Genomic DNA, 16,116 nt, shown 5'->3' on the forward strand with positions numbered 1-16,116 from the left:
GAAGAAATTTACAAATCTGTTTAAAGTACATTACATGTGCGCAGTTTTCATTTTCATGCACTGAATAATATACCTATCCTGGATTACTAACTTTGTTTTCTGCTTTATACATGATGTTTTAGCTTTATATTTTTTATTTAGAACTAGCTGAGTACCCGGCGTTGCCCGGTTTTTCCTTCCTAATCCTTGTTGGGGAGGAAAATAAACAAAGGAGGAAGCTTTTGACTTCATATCCCATCCTCATATATTGTTGTCATATCCCAACCCCATATCCCGTCCTTATATGCCGACCTCCTATCCCGACCTCCTATCGCGTTCTCCTATCGCGTTCTCCTATCCCATCCTCCTATCCCGACCTCCTATCCCGACCTCCTATCCCAACCTCCTATCCCTTCCTCCTATCCTGACCTACTATCCCAACCTCCTATCCGGACCTCCTATCCCGACCTCCTATCCTGACCTCCTATCTAGTCCTCCTATCCCGTCCTATCCTGTCCTCCTATCCCGACCTCCTATCCTGTCCTCCTATCCCGACCTCCTATCCCGATCTCCTATCCCGTCCTCCTATCCCATCCTCCTATCTCGACCTCCTATCCCGTCCTCTTATCCCGTCCTCCTATCTCGACCTATCTAGACCTCCTATCCCGACCTCTTATCACGACCTCCTATCCCTTCCTCCTATCTGTACCTCCTATCATGACCTCCTATCCCATCCTCCTATCCCTTCCTCCTATCTCGACCTCCTATCCCGACCCGTAATATGTGTACCAGGTATTGAAATATCTCTAGCCGTACGGAAGTTATGTGGGAACATATATGTCCCATTGATTTGCATGGGACTTTAAACAAAAACCCCGACCTTCACAAATGGGGGTAGTTAAGGGTTAAATTAACTATCCTATATTTTAAGTGGGCATATAAGTAACATGTGATCAAGTATTATCAAAATATCTCCAGCCGTTTGGAAGTTATGCAGTAACATGTATTTCCCATTGACTTGTATGAGACTTTAAACATAAGCCCCGCCCCTGGCAAATGGGGGTGAGTAAGGGTTAAATCACCTATCCTATGTTTGTTGTTGACATATAAGTAACATGTGTGCCAAGTTTCATGTTAATATCTTTAGCCGTTTGGACGTGATGCTGGAACATACACACATACACACATACATACATACATACACACACATACATACACACACACACACACACACACATTGAGTTTTATATATATATATATATATATATATATATATATATATATATATATATATATATAGATTGTTTCAACAGTAATTCTAAAAAACAATTATAAATAGTTTAGAAAATGTAATGGCCACAGCAATTTTATAGTGTCAGCATGCTAAAGAAATTGTATATGACAGCATCTTGGTAATAGCCCATTATTCAGCCATAACCCTTTTAGTTTTAAGCTGGCATTGTTCCTTAGTGTATAACATATTTCACTTTATTGATTGTCTTTGTAACAGACCCAATAAATACAAAAGTAACCGCATGTCACATAGCAACAAATAAAATGACCGATTTTTCTCGTAAGTGAAACAAATCACATTAAAAAGTAGAAGTTGCCACTGTAAAAAAAAAAAAATAAAAAAAAAATACATGAACAGATAATCTGCTTTCCCTTTTACATTTGTTAAAATAATTTTGCAATAACATTTTGAAGTTTGCTTATGCCTTTGGATAATGTCTAACTGGTAATGTTATTGCTGTAATGCATTTTGTAATTATACATATTACATAGCTGGAAGCCATAATAAATGACAATTCAGCTAAAAACTATTACTACTAAAATGCTGTATATGTTTAGCTTAGGCACACTTGTTATCGATTCTTTTTTTGGCCATCGCACTATATTTTGCTGTACATCTGAATAAAATGAAAAGAGACATGGACTGTCAGGGACCGACCAGGGGACAGGGAGAGCGAGCCCTAAACTGACCCTAAAACTGCTCTCCCTGCCTAATTGCCCATCCACCCTAACCGGTGGATCAAAATCTGGGCGCCAGTCCGTCCCTGAACTAAAGTGCAGGGGCCTAATAAAAACACATACTAATAAATAGTCCGTCACAAACCAGGAACATAGAACTCTATAGTATAAAGTTCAGAGGACACAGATCAGAAAGTTAGTATAGAGAACAGTGGACATGAACAGATGACACTAGAGATAAACGGTCATGAACAGAACTCCAAAGATCTGAAAAAAGAACTAATAAACATATAGAGTTCAAAACACCAGACAGGAAAACAGAGAAGTCTGAACATACTCCAGAACAAAACAGGAATAAGCTTAACCCCTTAAGGACTAAGGGTTTTTCAGTTTTTGCACTTTCGTTTTTTCCTCCTTACTTTATGGCTTATTTTTTGCGTCGCCAATTCTACTTTGCAGTGACATTAGTCATTTTACCCAAATATTCACGGCGAAACGGAAAAAAAAATTGTGCAACAAAATCGAAGAAAAAAACGCCATTTTGTAAATTTTGTGGGCTTACGTTTCTACGCAGTGCATATTTCGGTAAAAATGACACCTTATCATTATTCTGTAGGTCCATACGGTTAAAATGATACCCTACTTATATAGGTTTGATTTTGTCATACTTCTGGAAAAAATCATAACTACATGCAGGAAAATGTATATGTTTAAAATGTCATCTTCTAACCCCCATAACTTTTTTATTTTTCCACGTACAGAGCAGTATGAGGACTCATTTTTTGCCCCATGATCTGAAGTTTTTATCGGTATGATTTTTGTTTTGATCAGACTTTTTGATCACTTTTTATTCATTTTTTAATGGTATAAAAAGTGACCAAAAATACGCTTTTTTGGACTTTGGAATTTTTTTCGCGTATGCCATTGACTATGCGGTTTAATTAATGATATATTTTTATAGTTCGGACATTTACGCACACGGCGATACCACATATGTTTATTTTTTTTTATTTACACTTTTATTTTTTGATGGGAAAAGGGGGGTGATTCAAACTTTTCTTAGGGAAGGGGTTAAATGACCTTTATTAACACTTTTTTTTTACTTTTTTTTTGCAGTGTTATAGGTCCCATAGGGACACACTGATCTCTCATTCTGATCACAGGCGTGTATTAACACGCCTGTGATCAGTGTTATCGGTGCTTGACTGCTCCTGCCTGGATCTCAGACACAGAGCAGTCATTCGTCGATCGGACACCGAGGAGGCAGGTAAGGGCCCTCCCGGTGTCCTGTAAGCTGTTTGGGACGCCGCGATTTCACCGCGGCGGTCCCAAACAGCCCGACTGAGCAGCCGGGAAACTTTCACTTTCACTTTAGACGAGGCGGTCAGCTTTGATCGCCTCATCTGAAGGGCAAATACAGGGCATCACCGCGATCGCCGTTGATAGCCGCCGGGACCGACCCGATATGACGCGGGGACACAGCGTGACCCTGCGGCATATCGCGGGAGCAGGCGGAGGACATAAATATACGTCCTGCGTTGTTAAGGAGTTAAAGGGGTACTCCAGTGGAAAACTTTTTTTTTTTCTTTTTTAAATCAACTGGTGCCAGAAAGTTAAACAGATTGGTAAATGATTTCTATTAGAACATTTTTAATCATTCCAGTACTTATTAGCTGCTGAATACGGCTCTAATACTACTGTGTGAGACTGGCGTACGAATTTTCGCATATGTGAAAATTTGTATATGCTAATTTTCGCGTATGTGAATTTTCGCATATGCTAATTATCACATATGTAAATTTTCGCATATGCTAATTTTCATTTATGCTAATTTCTGTGTATGCAAAAAAAACTTGAATATTAGGAATATGCGAATTTAGCGAATATATGACGAATATTTGTCCATATATTCGCGAAATATCGTGAATTCGAATATGGCCTATTCCGCTCAACACTACAGGTGAAACTGATAACAGATTTTCTTTAAACCAACATCTTATTAGAGTACATGGGTGGGCAAGGAGTCAATTGCTCTGTACTCGACCATAGATTTTAACTGTATCTGCATACTGAGGACACAGATACCATTAAAACTAGTACTTTCCTAAAGCACTGTACTGCCCACTGATAGATTTGTACATAGTTATCAGGTCACCCCTAAGCCATCCTTTTTCTAAACTAAAGAACCCTAATTCTAACAATCTTTCTGGGTACTGTAGTCCTCTCCAGAGACGTAGCGTGGGGGGTGCAGGGGGGGCCGGCCGCATCGGGTGCAACATCTGGGGGGGGCGCGCTCGCACTCGCAGCTCTCTGCCCCTGCCGGGCTCACTCACTCTCTCTGCAGTGCTGGCTGTGCAAATCCGATTCGAGCCGCCGGGTTGCCACCCACTGTGGAGGCAGTGGCGGATCCAGGGGGGGGCAACTGTCCCCCCCCCCCAAGATTGTTGCCCCTCTTCCTGAACTATCGCATGGTGGAGCGGGAGCTATCGGCTGTCCCGCTCCACCACACCTTTCTCACGCCCATCACCTTGCTATCACAAGCCGCGGCTGCTCCATTCCTATAGTCAGTGAGAGCCAATCATGGCAGGCCGGCGCGATGACATCACATCATCGCGCCGACGCCCGGAGATCACGTCCCTGCGTCTCTCACTGACTGCAGGAATGGAGCAGCCGCAGCGTGGGAGAAAGGTGAGAGAAAGGGGAGGGGGGAGCAAATTGAGTGAGAGGGGCAAATGAAGAGTAAGGGGCACATGTCAGGGGGGCATTATATGTGGGGGCACATGTCAGGACCCCCCCTGTCATGTGCCCCTCATATATAATACCCCATGTTCTGTGCCCCTCACATATAAAGCCCCCCCTGACATGTGCCCTTCACATATAATGCCCCCTGTCCTGCCCCCTCAGGGGGCATTATATGTGAGGGGCACATGTCAGGGGGGCATTATATGTGAGGGGCACAGGACATGGGGCATTATATGTGAGGGGCACAGGACAGGGGACATTATAAGTCAGGGTCACATGTCAGGGGGGCATTATATGTGGGGGCACATGACAGGGGGGCATTATATGTGAGTGGCACATGTTAGGGGGCAATATATGTGGGGGCACATGACAGGGGCCCCCTGTCATGTGCCCATATAATGCACATATAATGCCCCCCTGACATTTGCCGCTTACTTATAATACCCAAAGTCATGTGCCTTGGATCATCTCCAGGGTATGGTTCCATTTTGAAGTTTAGTTTTTGTTCTTGATATTTTTTGTCGTTTACGATGGTTGTGAGACGACATATAATAGCATGGCCCATGCTAGGTTACTACATTTGTAGATTTGTATTCATAGACCTGCTGAAAATGTGGAGACTGTGTTCAATAAAGTGTTTGAAAATAAACTTGTATTTAGATGCATTTTACTTTAATTACATCAGTATTTTCATAACAAGGAATACATGTGCTTAGGGGGTAAGGGTTTCTTTAACTAATCTAGTGGAAGAAACTCGAGTGCTAAAAGCCACGGGTTATGGGGCGCAAATGACTTGCCTTGCCCCGGGTGCTGACAACCCACGCTACGCCACTGGTCCTCTCATTCCCTTTATTACTATGGTTGCCAGATTCCAGCTGTGTCTTTCTTGTCGTGTCCATCTATGTTCTTCGCAGTATTTTCCCATTTAGTGCATACTACTTGCCTGGATTTTTCCTCCTCATTATTATTGATCTGTGTTTAATATCATCTGCCACTTTTCAGCCCAAACCCCAACACATCCCTTTGTAAGAGCTGCATGGCTGCCGGGCAGACGTGTGACGTCCCCTGACATTGCGTGGAGGTGCCGGCACAGTGCATAAGGATGTCACCCGGGCCTGCCAAATGGGACTCTGGTAACGGGACGCACTGTATACCCGAACAGGCCGGGTAATGTAAAAAAAAAAAAGTAAAAACCAAGCGTATGGGAGGGAGGAATGTTATTGTATATATATATTATTAGCCCAGGGGGATTGGAGGTGGGGATGAGGGGGGGGGGGGGGGGGGGGACAAATAATGGCACAAGGGCATTAAGATGGAGGGGGGGAGGGATAATGGCAAAAGGGGATTAAGATAGAGGGAGGTAATGATTATCCCCCCACCCATCTTAATCCCCTTGTGCCATTATTCCCCCCTGCCTCTGATCCCCTTGTGCCATTATTTCCCCTCCCTCTGATCCCATTGTGCCATTATTCCACTCAATTCGAAATAACAAATTTCTTCATTCACTCCATTTTGTTATTACTCTAAGGCTAAGATTCCACAGATTTTTTGCAGTAAAAAAATGTGTTTAACAAGATTTTTATTTTCTATAACAAAATTTTTTAACAGGGACCAATTTATGTGGGCGGCAGGGACCTAAAAATTTAGCCAACAATAATAAAAATGTAGAAAGGAGCCATTTAAATTCATTTTGTTAAACTTTATTAGTAATGTATTTTAATAATGTGTTTAATATAGTGTGTTTTAACTTTTTCACTTTTATTTTTTTCTTCAATTTTTCAGGTACTACTACTACTCCCAGCATGGAGCAGACTGTTCAATGATGGGAGTAGTAGTACCTGTACTAATAGACAGATACCTGTTGTGATCCTCCTATATAATGTATAGATATGCACGATCCTGCGCTATGTTCTGCAATGTAAAGTTCTTCACATCACAGATTCATATTTCTCGCAGAGAGCTGTGATTGGCCAAATGGTTCCAGCCAATCACAACTCTCTGTGGGAAATATGAATAATAGGTACATATATATGTGTGTGTGTGTGTATATATATATATATATATATATATATATGGCAGTGCAGGGGACCAGAGAAGAACGTCCGTGTCCCTCATCTATACATTATATAGGACGATCGCAGTAGGTGTCAGGAGAGACACCCACTGTGATCTGTCCTTTACTGCAGGTACAACTGTTCCCAACAAGGAGCACACTCTGCTTCATGCTGAGAGCTGTAGTACCTGCATTAATAGACAGATGGCAGCGAGGGTCACTTCTGAGATCTTTATATTAATGTAGGTACTACAGCTCCCAGCATGGAGCAGAGTGTGTCGGGAGCAGTAGTACCTGCAGTTAAAGCGCAACTGTCATGGATTTGAACCCCAATAAACTAGCCCCAGGATGACAAAGTTGTTAGAAATTACAGATCAAACATACCTTTTGCTGCTTTCTAGCAGCTTTAATCGGACTAAAAAATGCTTTTTATGAAAGGCAGCAACAGTCGGATATCCCCTGTATTTCAGTGCTAGGACCACTGTGAGATTGACACACAAGTACCAGCACATAGGCCCCTTATTCTTATATGTGGGTGGCGAGTTTTCTACTGTAAAAGAATAAACAGTGTCCGTTCTCCTGTGCACAGCGGTGATGCGATGCAGGCGCCATCGTGCCTCACATTACTGCTGTGCACTCTAGGAAGACAGGAGAATGGGCGGGCGGTTCATTCCACCATTGCATTGCATCGCGCATAGGGCCTTAGGGACTGAGCGCTTGTTGTGGCCGCCCGCATTGCATCACTGCTAGGTACAGGAGAAACGGCAATGTTTATGCACCACCCGCATATAAGAATAATAAGGAGCCTATGCGCTGGGATCTGTGTGTCAAATACACAGTGGTCCCAGTGCTGACATACAGGGGATATCTGACTGTTTTTAACCTGTTTAAAGCTGCTAGAAAACAGCAAAAGATATGATTGAATTGTAATTTTAACAACTTTGTCATCCTAGGGCTAGTTTATGGGGTTAAAATCCTTGACAGTTGCACATTAAGGACAGTTCGCCCAGGTGTCATTTCTGACACCCGTTGCGATCCTCCCGTATAATGTACAGCTCTTCTATGGTCCCCTGCACTGACGTATTAATACACCTATTCATATTTCCCACAGAGAGTTGTGATTGGCTGGAACCATCCAGCCAATCACAGCTCTCTGCGGGAAATACGAATAGGTGTATAAATACGTCAGTGCAGGGGACCATAGAAGAGCAGCCGTCCGCATCTATACATTATACAGGAGGATCTCAACGGATGTCAGAAGTGACACCTGGGTGATATTTCCTTAACCTCTTAAGGACCAGACCCATTTTGGCCTCAAGGACCAGACCAATTTTATTTTTGCATTTTCGTTTTTTCCTCCTCGCCTTCTAAAAATCATAACTCTCTTATATTTCCATCCACAGACCCATATGAGGGCTTGTTTTTTGCATCTCCAATTGTACTTTGTAATAACATCACTTATTTTACCATAAAATGTACGGCGCAACCAAACAAATATTTATGTGGGAAAATTGAAAAGAAAACCGCAATTTAGCAAATTTTGGAAGGTTTTGCTTTCACGCTGTACACTTTCTGGTAAAAATGACATGTTTTCTTTATTCTGTGGGTCAATACGATTAAAATGATATCCATGGTTATATGCTTTTCTATAATTGTTGTGCTTAAAAAAAACCATTTTAACAAAATTAGTATGTTTGAAATTGCCCTATTTTGACCACCTATAACTTTCAAATTTTTCCGTATATGGGGCAGTATGAGGGCTCATTTTTTGCGCCATGATCTGTAGTTTTTATCAGTACCACTTTTGCTTAGGTTTTACTTTTTATAAATTTTTTATAAATTTTTTTTGGGAATACAATGTGACAAAAAAGCAGCAATTTTGCACTTTTTAATTTTTTTACGTTTACGCCGTTCACCGTACGGGATGATTAACAAAATATTTTAATAGTTCAGACTTTTATGCATGTGGCGATACAAAATATTTGTATTAATTATTTTTTTTACGCTTTTTGGGGGGTAAAATGGGAAAAACGGACGTTTGACTTTTTTATTGGGGGAGGGGATTTTTCATATTTTTTTTACTTTTACATTTTTTTTACTTTTTTTTTATTTTTTACACTTTTTATGTCCCCATAGGGGACTATTCATAGCAATCATTTGATTGCTAATACTGTTCAGTGCTATGTATAGGACATAGCACTGCTCAGCACTGCTCAGTATTAATGGTCATCTTCTGCTCTGGTCTGCTCGATCTCAGTCATATCTGACTGTTGCTGACTTTCATAAAAAGCATTTTTTTAGCCCGATTAAATCAGTTAGAAAGCAGCAAAAGGTATGCTTGAACTGTAATTTCTAATAACTTTGTCATCCTGGGGCTAGTTTATGGGGGTTAAAATCATTGACAGTGGCGCTTTAACTGCAGGTACTACTGCTCCCAACATGGAGCACACTCAGCTCCATGCTGGGAGCTGTAGTACCTGCATTAATAGACAGATCGCAACAGGTGTCAGAAGTGACACTTGCTGCAATCTTTCTTCTGCTATTTTCTTACTGTTTGGAGCAGTAGTACCTGCAGTAAAGGAAAGATCACAGGGGGTGTCACTCCTGACACCCACTATGATCGTCCTGTATAATGTATAGATGCGGGGCACGGCCACTCTTCTCTGGTGGAGAGTTGTGATTGGCTGGAACCATCTGGCCAATCACAGCTCTCTACGGGAAATATGAATCTGTGACGTAGAACTTTATATAGCAGAACATAGTGCAGGATCGCGCAGAAGATTGGCCGCCCGCCCGCATCTATACATTATATATGAGGATCGCAACGGGTGTCAGACCCCTGGGCGATCTGTCTATTACTACAGGTACTACTACTCCCATCATGGAAAAGTCTGTTCCCTGCTGGGAGTAGTAGTACTACTTTTAAAAAAATTAAGAAAAAAAGTTTAAAAAGTTAAAAACACACACACTTTATAATATCGATTCGCCATGAATTTATTCAGATCGAATCAAATTTTTTCAAAACATTCGGGGAATCCACCGAATCAAATTTTTCAAAAATTCTCTTATCTCTAGTCGGGATATGAGGATGAGATATGAGGACAAGTACTTCCTCCTATGTTGCTTTTCCTCCCCCCACAAGGATTAGGTAAGAAAAACTGGGCAACGCCAGGTACTCAGCTAGTTTATATATATATATATATATATATATATATATATATATATATAACCTTTTACTATTTACCGTATTTTTCGCCATATAAGACGCTCCGGCATATAAGACGCACCCAATTTTAAAGGAGGAAAATCTAGAAAAAAAAGATTCTGAACCAAATACTGTAGTAAAATATTTTATATCAGTACCCCCACAATAGTTGGTGGTATAGTTCCCCCACAATAGTTGGCAGTATAGTCCCCCCACAATGGTAGGCAGCTCCCCCCCCCCCACAATGGTTGGCAGTATAGTTCCCCCACAATAGTTGGCAGTATAGTTCCCCCACAATGGTAGGCAGCTCCCCCCCCCCCCACAATGGTTGGCAGTATAGTTCCCCCACAATAGTTGGGAGTAAAGTTCCCCCACAATAGTAGGCAGCTCCCCCCACAATGGTTGGCAGTATAGTTCCCCCACAATAGTTGGCAGTATAGTGCCACCACAATGGTAGGCAGCTCCCCCCCACAATAGTTGGCAGTATAGTTCCCCCACAATGGTAGGCAGCTCCCCCCCACAGACAGTAGGCAGCTCCCCCCCACAGACATACAGCTTCCAGCCATATACAGTGTACGGCTGGAGGCTGTATGCCTGTGTGCTGCCCCCACAGTGTTCCTGTCACCGCCCCTCTGGCCCGGTGTCACAATCTACTGGAGGAGCAGTGACCGGAACACTGAAGATTACGCGCCGCGGGTCACTCACCAGGCCCTGGCCGGCGCGCGTTTTCCTCCGGTCCTCCTGTCCTCCTGCGCCTCTATGGTTGTACGCACGGGACGTCACTGACGTCCCATGCATACAACCATAGAGAGGCGGATGATTGCAGGAAGACCGCAGGAGGACCGGAGGAGGACGCGCATCGGCCGGGGAATGGTTAGTGACCCGCAGACATCCTTATGTCCCGAAAAGATTTTTCGGCACACAGGGATGTCCGGCATAGGAAAACCTATGATTATCTGCCCGGGCCAGCTCCTGTGTGCGGCTGCAGGCGGGGACCGGCCAGAGCAGGTAAAAACTAATTCATGCCGGTCTGGGCATGCTGGGAGTTGTAGTTCCACAACAGCGTGAGGCACCCTGATTTTTAGTATACAGTTATTAGTAATTCACCTGCCCGGCGCCCGGAACTGTATGTAATGTAAAAATTCACTGGGGGTCATGAGGCTGCTGCGGGTGGGGAACGGGTAGTCAGCGCTGTACCACACCGCCGCAGCCTCTGTACTTACCACTGACTTCCCACTTTAGCCAGCAGCAGCCTCGGGCGTATATTTGCCGTATAAGACGCACCAACTCCCCCCCCCCGACCCCCCCCCCCCCCGTTTTGGGGAAGAAAAAGTGCGTCTTATACGGCGAAAAATGCGGTATATAGTTAAAGAGGGTCAGTGTTGAGGGAAAGCTGAATAGACTTTGGACCTCAGACTTGGCCAAAGGTTCACCTTCCAGCATAACACACAGACCCTAAGCCAAGACAGCACGGGAGTCACTAACGGACAGTTCTGTCAATGTCCTTGAATGGTCCAGCCAGAGCCCTGACTTGAACTCAATCAAGGAGATGAAAATACCTTCTAACGACTGTCCCTGTTCAACCTGACTTACCTCTAGAGAATCTACAGAGAAGAATAGCAGAAAATGCCCAAATCCAAGTGTGCAGACCTTGTGGCATCATACCAAGAAGAAAGGAGGCTGTAACACACCCCTACCCTTCAATTCCCTGGTTGAACTTGATGGACGTATGTCTTTTTCAACCGTACTAACTATGTAACTATGTAACTGCTGCCAAAGGTGCTTTAACAATGTTATGAGAAAAGGGTCTGAATACTTAGTATAATGCAATATTTTAGTTTTTCCTTACTTCTAACATTCTGTTTTAACTTTGTCATTAGGTATTGAGCACAGCATGATGGGGAAACTATTTTTATTTTATTTTTTTAGCACCAGACTACAACATAACAAAATGTGAAAAAAGTGAAAAGATCTAAAGACTTTCTGAATGCATTGTCCAAATTACCACTCTAATGCTTCTTATGGCCCACAGTTAGTGGTATATTGGTTGGGTACTTCAGAATTTAGAAGAATTCCTGGAAGGGAACATTCTTGTTCACACTTACTAAATAAGCATTTGGAAAATTAGGTTTTATTTTGAAAAAGTAGTAAAACATAAATAAAACAATATAAATTTGGTATTACCAGAATCACAATGACCTGCAGAATATATGTACCATGTCACTAATATAGCACTGTGAATGTTGTAAAAACAAAACCTAAATAATTGCTGAATTTTTTCCATTCACCTAACACCTAAAAAAATAAACAGTTTTTTGAATATATAAAATATACCCCCAAAACAAAGTACAACTTGTTGACAGAGAAAAAGACATGTCCGGGGATCAAAATAAACTGCTTACACAGCATAAAATGAAAACAAAGAAATGGTAATAAAATAAGTATAAAAGCAGCAGTTTTTTTATTTATTTATTTAATTTAATTATGTGTTTTACTTTGTTGCTGAAATTGTATTTGTTTATCTGTCCTACCACAATATATTGTAAAATTATTTATACTTGTGTTACAAGAGTTATGTGACTTTAGGGCCAATAATGTGACAGTACTAGATATTATTTATTTATTTATTTATGTGTATTTATTCATCTATCTATCTTAACAAACATGACATGTTAGTTATTCTAAAATGTTAACTGTTGCATTTACTTAACACATTCTGAAATACAAATGTGTGTCATTACAATGGTATTGCTGAACTACAAGCATCATATAATAGGACAGGTCCAAGTAAATTATCTATCTATTCATCATACACCAAAAGCTCAAAACCTATAACTGAACCATTTACAGGATTACCGGCAAAAATAATAGTTTTTCACTACTCTCACAAACTTAAGTGCATAATGGAGCAGTGTTTACAAGTAAATATAACTAGATTTTAACTTGTAAGTGACATGCTGCATTATTCATAGAATTACTACTTATATAGTGGTCTGATTGTATAGTGATCTTTCATGGGCATGTACAATGTGATATTAACAGGGTAAAAACATAGATAAACAATAAATGCAAAAATATTAACGAATAGTAAATGAAAAATATTGTAGCACATACTAATTTACAACAAAGGTGTTTTGCCTTACATGATTGTAATATGTGACTCCATAAATTATACTTACAATGTATAGTAGTGCTTTCGCTGTTTCTTGAGATTCTGCTTACTTTTCCATATTCCAGTAAAGAAACAATGAATACGTGTCCAGTAAAGGAACAGAGCTCCATACACTGGATGGCTATTCTTGGCTGGCTTCACTCTGCTTCCATTTATCAAAACAATTAAACTCATCTTTTGGCCATAAATGGTAAGGTATGAATCTCTCTTATGCCTCAACCACAGCTCCTAAGAAAATAACGTTAAGCAGCTAAACTGCCATTAAAGACTAAAAACTAGTGTTTAAATATTAAAGTGCAGAAACTTTATGGTCTCTGGTGCACTTATTGCATAACATATCTAAAGACAATGTACATTTTTTCCACTTCTAGTTTTCATCAAATCCTCTGTATTTTGTCCCTTTTAAATTCCATTCTATCTAGTAAATTGCCTTATTATTTGCAAATTGTTCTGCAAGGTATCCTTCAATACTTCTGCAGGGTTTGATGCAGAGGCCAGTGTGAAGACATCTTGTTGATAACGAAGAAAGTCATGTATCCATCAGGAGATGATGGAAATAGAGTGCAGATAAAAGGGGACGAAGGGAAAAAAAACCAGCGGATAATTACATGGAGACACCGCCGACTGCTGCTATTAGAACAGGTGTTGACATGTCTCCCAAGACTTACGCCGTAACCAGCAGTGTTCATTTCACTGATAACTGAGATGCTACTGGTAGAAGTAGAACAACATAGATCACATCACAACAGTTTTCCGTCTTGTACATGTAGCTGGCTTTTACTCATTTACTAAGATTTAGTTGGTTCATTAATAAAATATACACTGAGATTTCAACCCTATTGTATTTCTTAACCCTGTTTTAATTTGAACAATTTTAATTACCAAAAATCCATTCCTGACCATCCCTAATCCATATTTACATACCCTCAGATATTTTTGCGGCCTCAGATATTTTTTGTGGCCTTGTTTTGGATAGTGTAGTCACCTGCACCTTCGAATACAGTAATAAACAAGTATGCCGATGTATGACAGCAAGACAGATCCCAAAAATATATTTGTTTTTGTACTATTCATGGCAAACATTATGGGTCCACCACACTTCATTGAAAGCTGCTTAGTCATGTTCACAGTGAAATCCATTACAAATCTTGTCTGATGGCTCAGTCTCCAGCTACTCCTGTAGGTATGATCAAATCGCAGCTGATCAACTTTCTTTTGATCATAACTCAGTTTAGATGGTGGCTTAGGGGAAGACAGGAGGTGATGGTGAACAAGCGATCAGGATTTCTTTTTCAAGTTATGTTTGTCCACTGTTTTCTCTTCTATTTTTTTTTTGTCATAAAAAGAAAAAGGTTATTTTTAGACAAATAGGTAAAAAAAATGGTCCGATTGTTTACAATTTTACAGCCGATTAAATTTTTTCATCTATTTATTTCTTTTTTAACCTAAAGTTATCCAAACCTGCTAATTAATTTAATGGCCGTTGAAATAACAACCTGTTTCCCCCCTCGTGCATTTTCCATTGACAACAATTAAACAGGTTATTATGCGCCAATCTAAGAAGTTGAAATGGAATTTGCTGTTTGGTGGTGAGCTTGTGACTGGTGTACACCTGCAATAACTCAACCTGGTTCTGGCAGAAGGGTTAAAGTTTTCCGGTGTTTGGCAAAAGAATCATGCATTGCTGTAATGATGCACGGGCCAATCACATCTATTCTCAGCCTCCACACCCTTGCCAGGTGCATATAAATATGCAGCTGTTCAGTCCTGGCTTGTGTTTGAATCTCTCTGCACTAGCTTTTGTCCTGCTCCTAGCTTGATCTTCCTTGTGTATATTGACTCTTGGCTGTTGTGATCTGACCATTCTACTGTCTTCCGTTTTTGCAATACAAGCCATCCTGGTTTGATCCAGCCTGTTTGACGTTGCTTTAAAGTTCTATTTCACTGTTTTTGTTGTATTGTGCTCCCTGCTTTGTGCTTTTGTTAACACTTTGTGTTCTGACCTGATTCGCTGACCTCTGTACTTTTTTTGTTTATTGTTTTGGATCTTGTCATGCCCCTGCACTTTCTCAGTTCAGGAACTGCCATCCATTTGAGGATTCATCGCCTATGATGAATACTCAATTAAGGCAGAGAAAGTGGCTGCGGGCTGTACATATAACTGCCCTACGTGACAACATCTGTGATATATACAGTGGGGCAAAAAAGTATTTAGTCAGTGACCAATTGTGCAAGTTCTCTCACTTAAAAAGATGAGAGAGGCCTGTAATGAGAGAGAAAAAAAATCATAAAATCACATTGTCTGATTTTTAAAGAATTTATTTGCAAATTCTGGTGGAAAAAAAGTATTTGGTCAATAACAAAAGTTCATCTCAATACTTTGTTATATACTCTTTATTGCCAATGACAGAGGTCAAACGTTTTCTGTAAGTCTTCACAAGGTTTTCACACACTGTTGCTAGTATTTTGGCCCATTCCTCCATGCAGATCTCCTCTAGAGCAGTGATGTTTTGGGGCTGTCGCTGGGCAACACAGATTTTCAACTCCTTCCAAAGGTTTTCTATGGGGTTGAGATCTGGGGACTAGCTAGGCCACTCCAGGATCTTGAAATGCTTCTTATAAAACCACTCCTTTGTTGCCCGGGCAGTGTGTTTGGGATCATTGTCACGCTTGTATGTGTGTATATACTGTCTGCACATGTGTATATACTGTCATTATATACTGTATACACTGTCTGTATGTACAGTATATACTGGCTGCATATAGTCTGTATATACTGTCTTTATGTTTGTGTATACTGTCTGCATTTCTGTATATACTCTCTGCATGTCATTGCCTGTAAGCCAAGGGAAGCATGAAGATTTCATCTTATACTGTGGAGTACTTTATAAGTCAGTGGAGAGCTGCAGACTCTCTGAAATACATGTATAGTGAGTTGTGATACCTCAGTGTCTCTATATATCTCCTACATAGTAACTCTAAAGTATTTAATTT

At 40.9% G+C, this 16,116-nt stretch overlaps 1 protein-coding gene across 1 annotated transcript in view; it reads right to left on the reverse strand.

Annotated features, from left to right (window-relative positions):
• KCNMB1 (potassium calcium-activated channel subfamily M regulatory beta subunit 1) overlaps nt 1-13,226 on the reverse strand; it is a 64,708-nt gene extending 51,482 nt beyond the window's left edge. Inside the window, exon 1 of the mRNA XM_056516524.1 lies at nt 13,130-13,226. The gene's annotated coding sequence lies outside the window, so the exon portion shown is untranslated. The remainder of the gene's footprint in view (nt 1-13,129) is intronic.
• Between the last annotated feature and the right edge of the window lie 2,890 nt (nt 13,227-16,116).

This window comes from Hyla sarda, chromosome 4 (assembly GCF_029499605.1).
Source record: "Hyla sarda isolate aHylSar1 chromosome 4, aHylSar1.hap1, whole genome shotgun sequence".
Lineage (NCBI taxonomy): Eukaryota > Metazoa > Chordata > Amphibia > Anura > Hylidae > Hyla > Hyla sarda.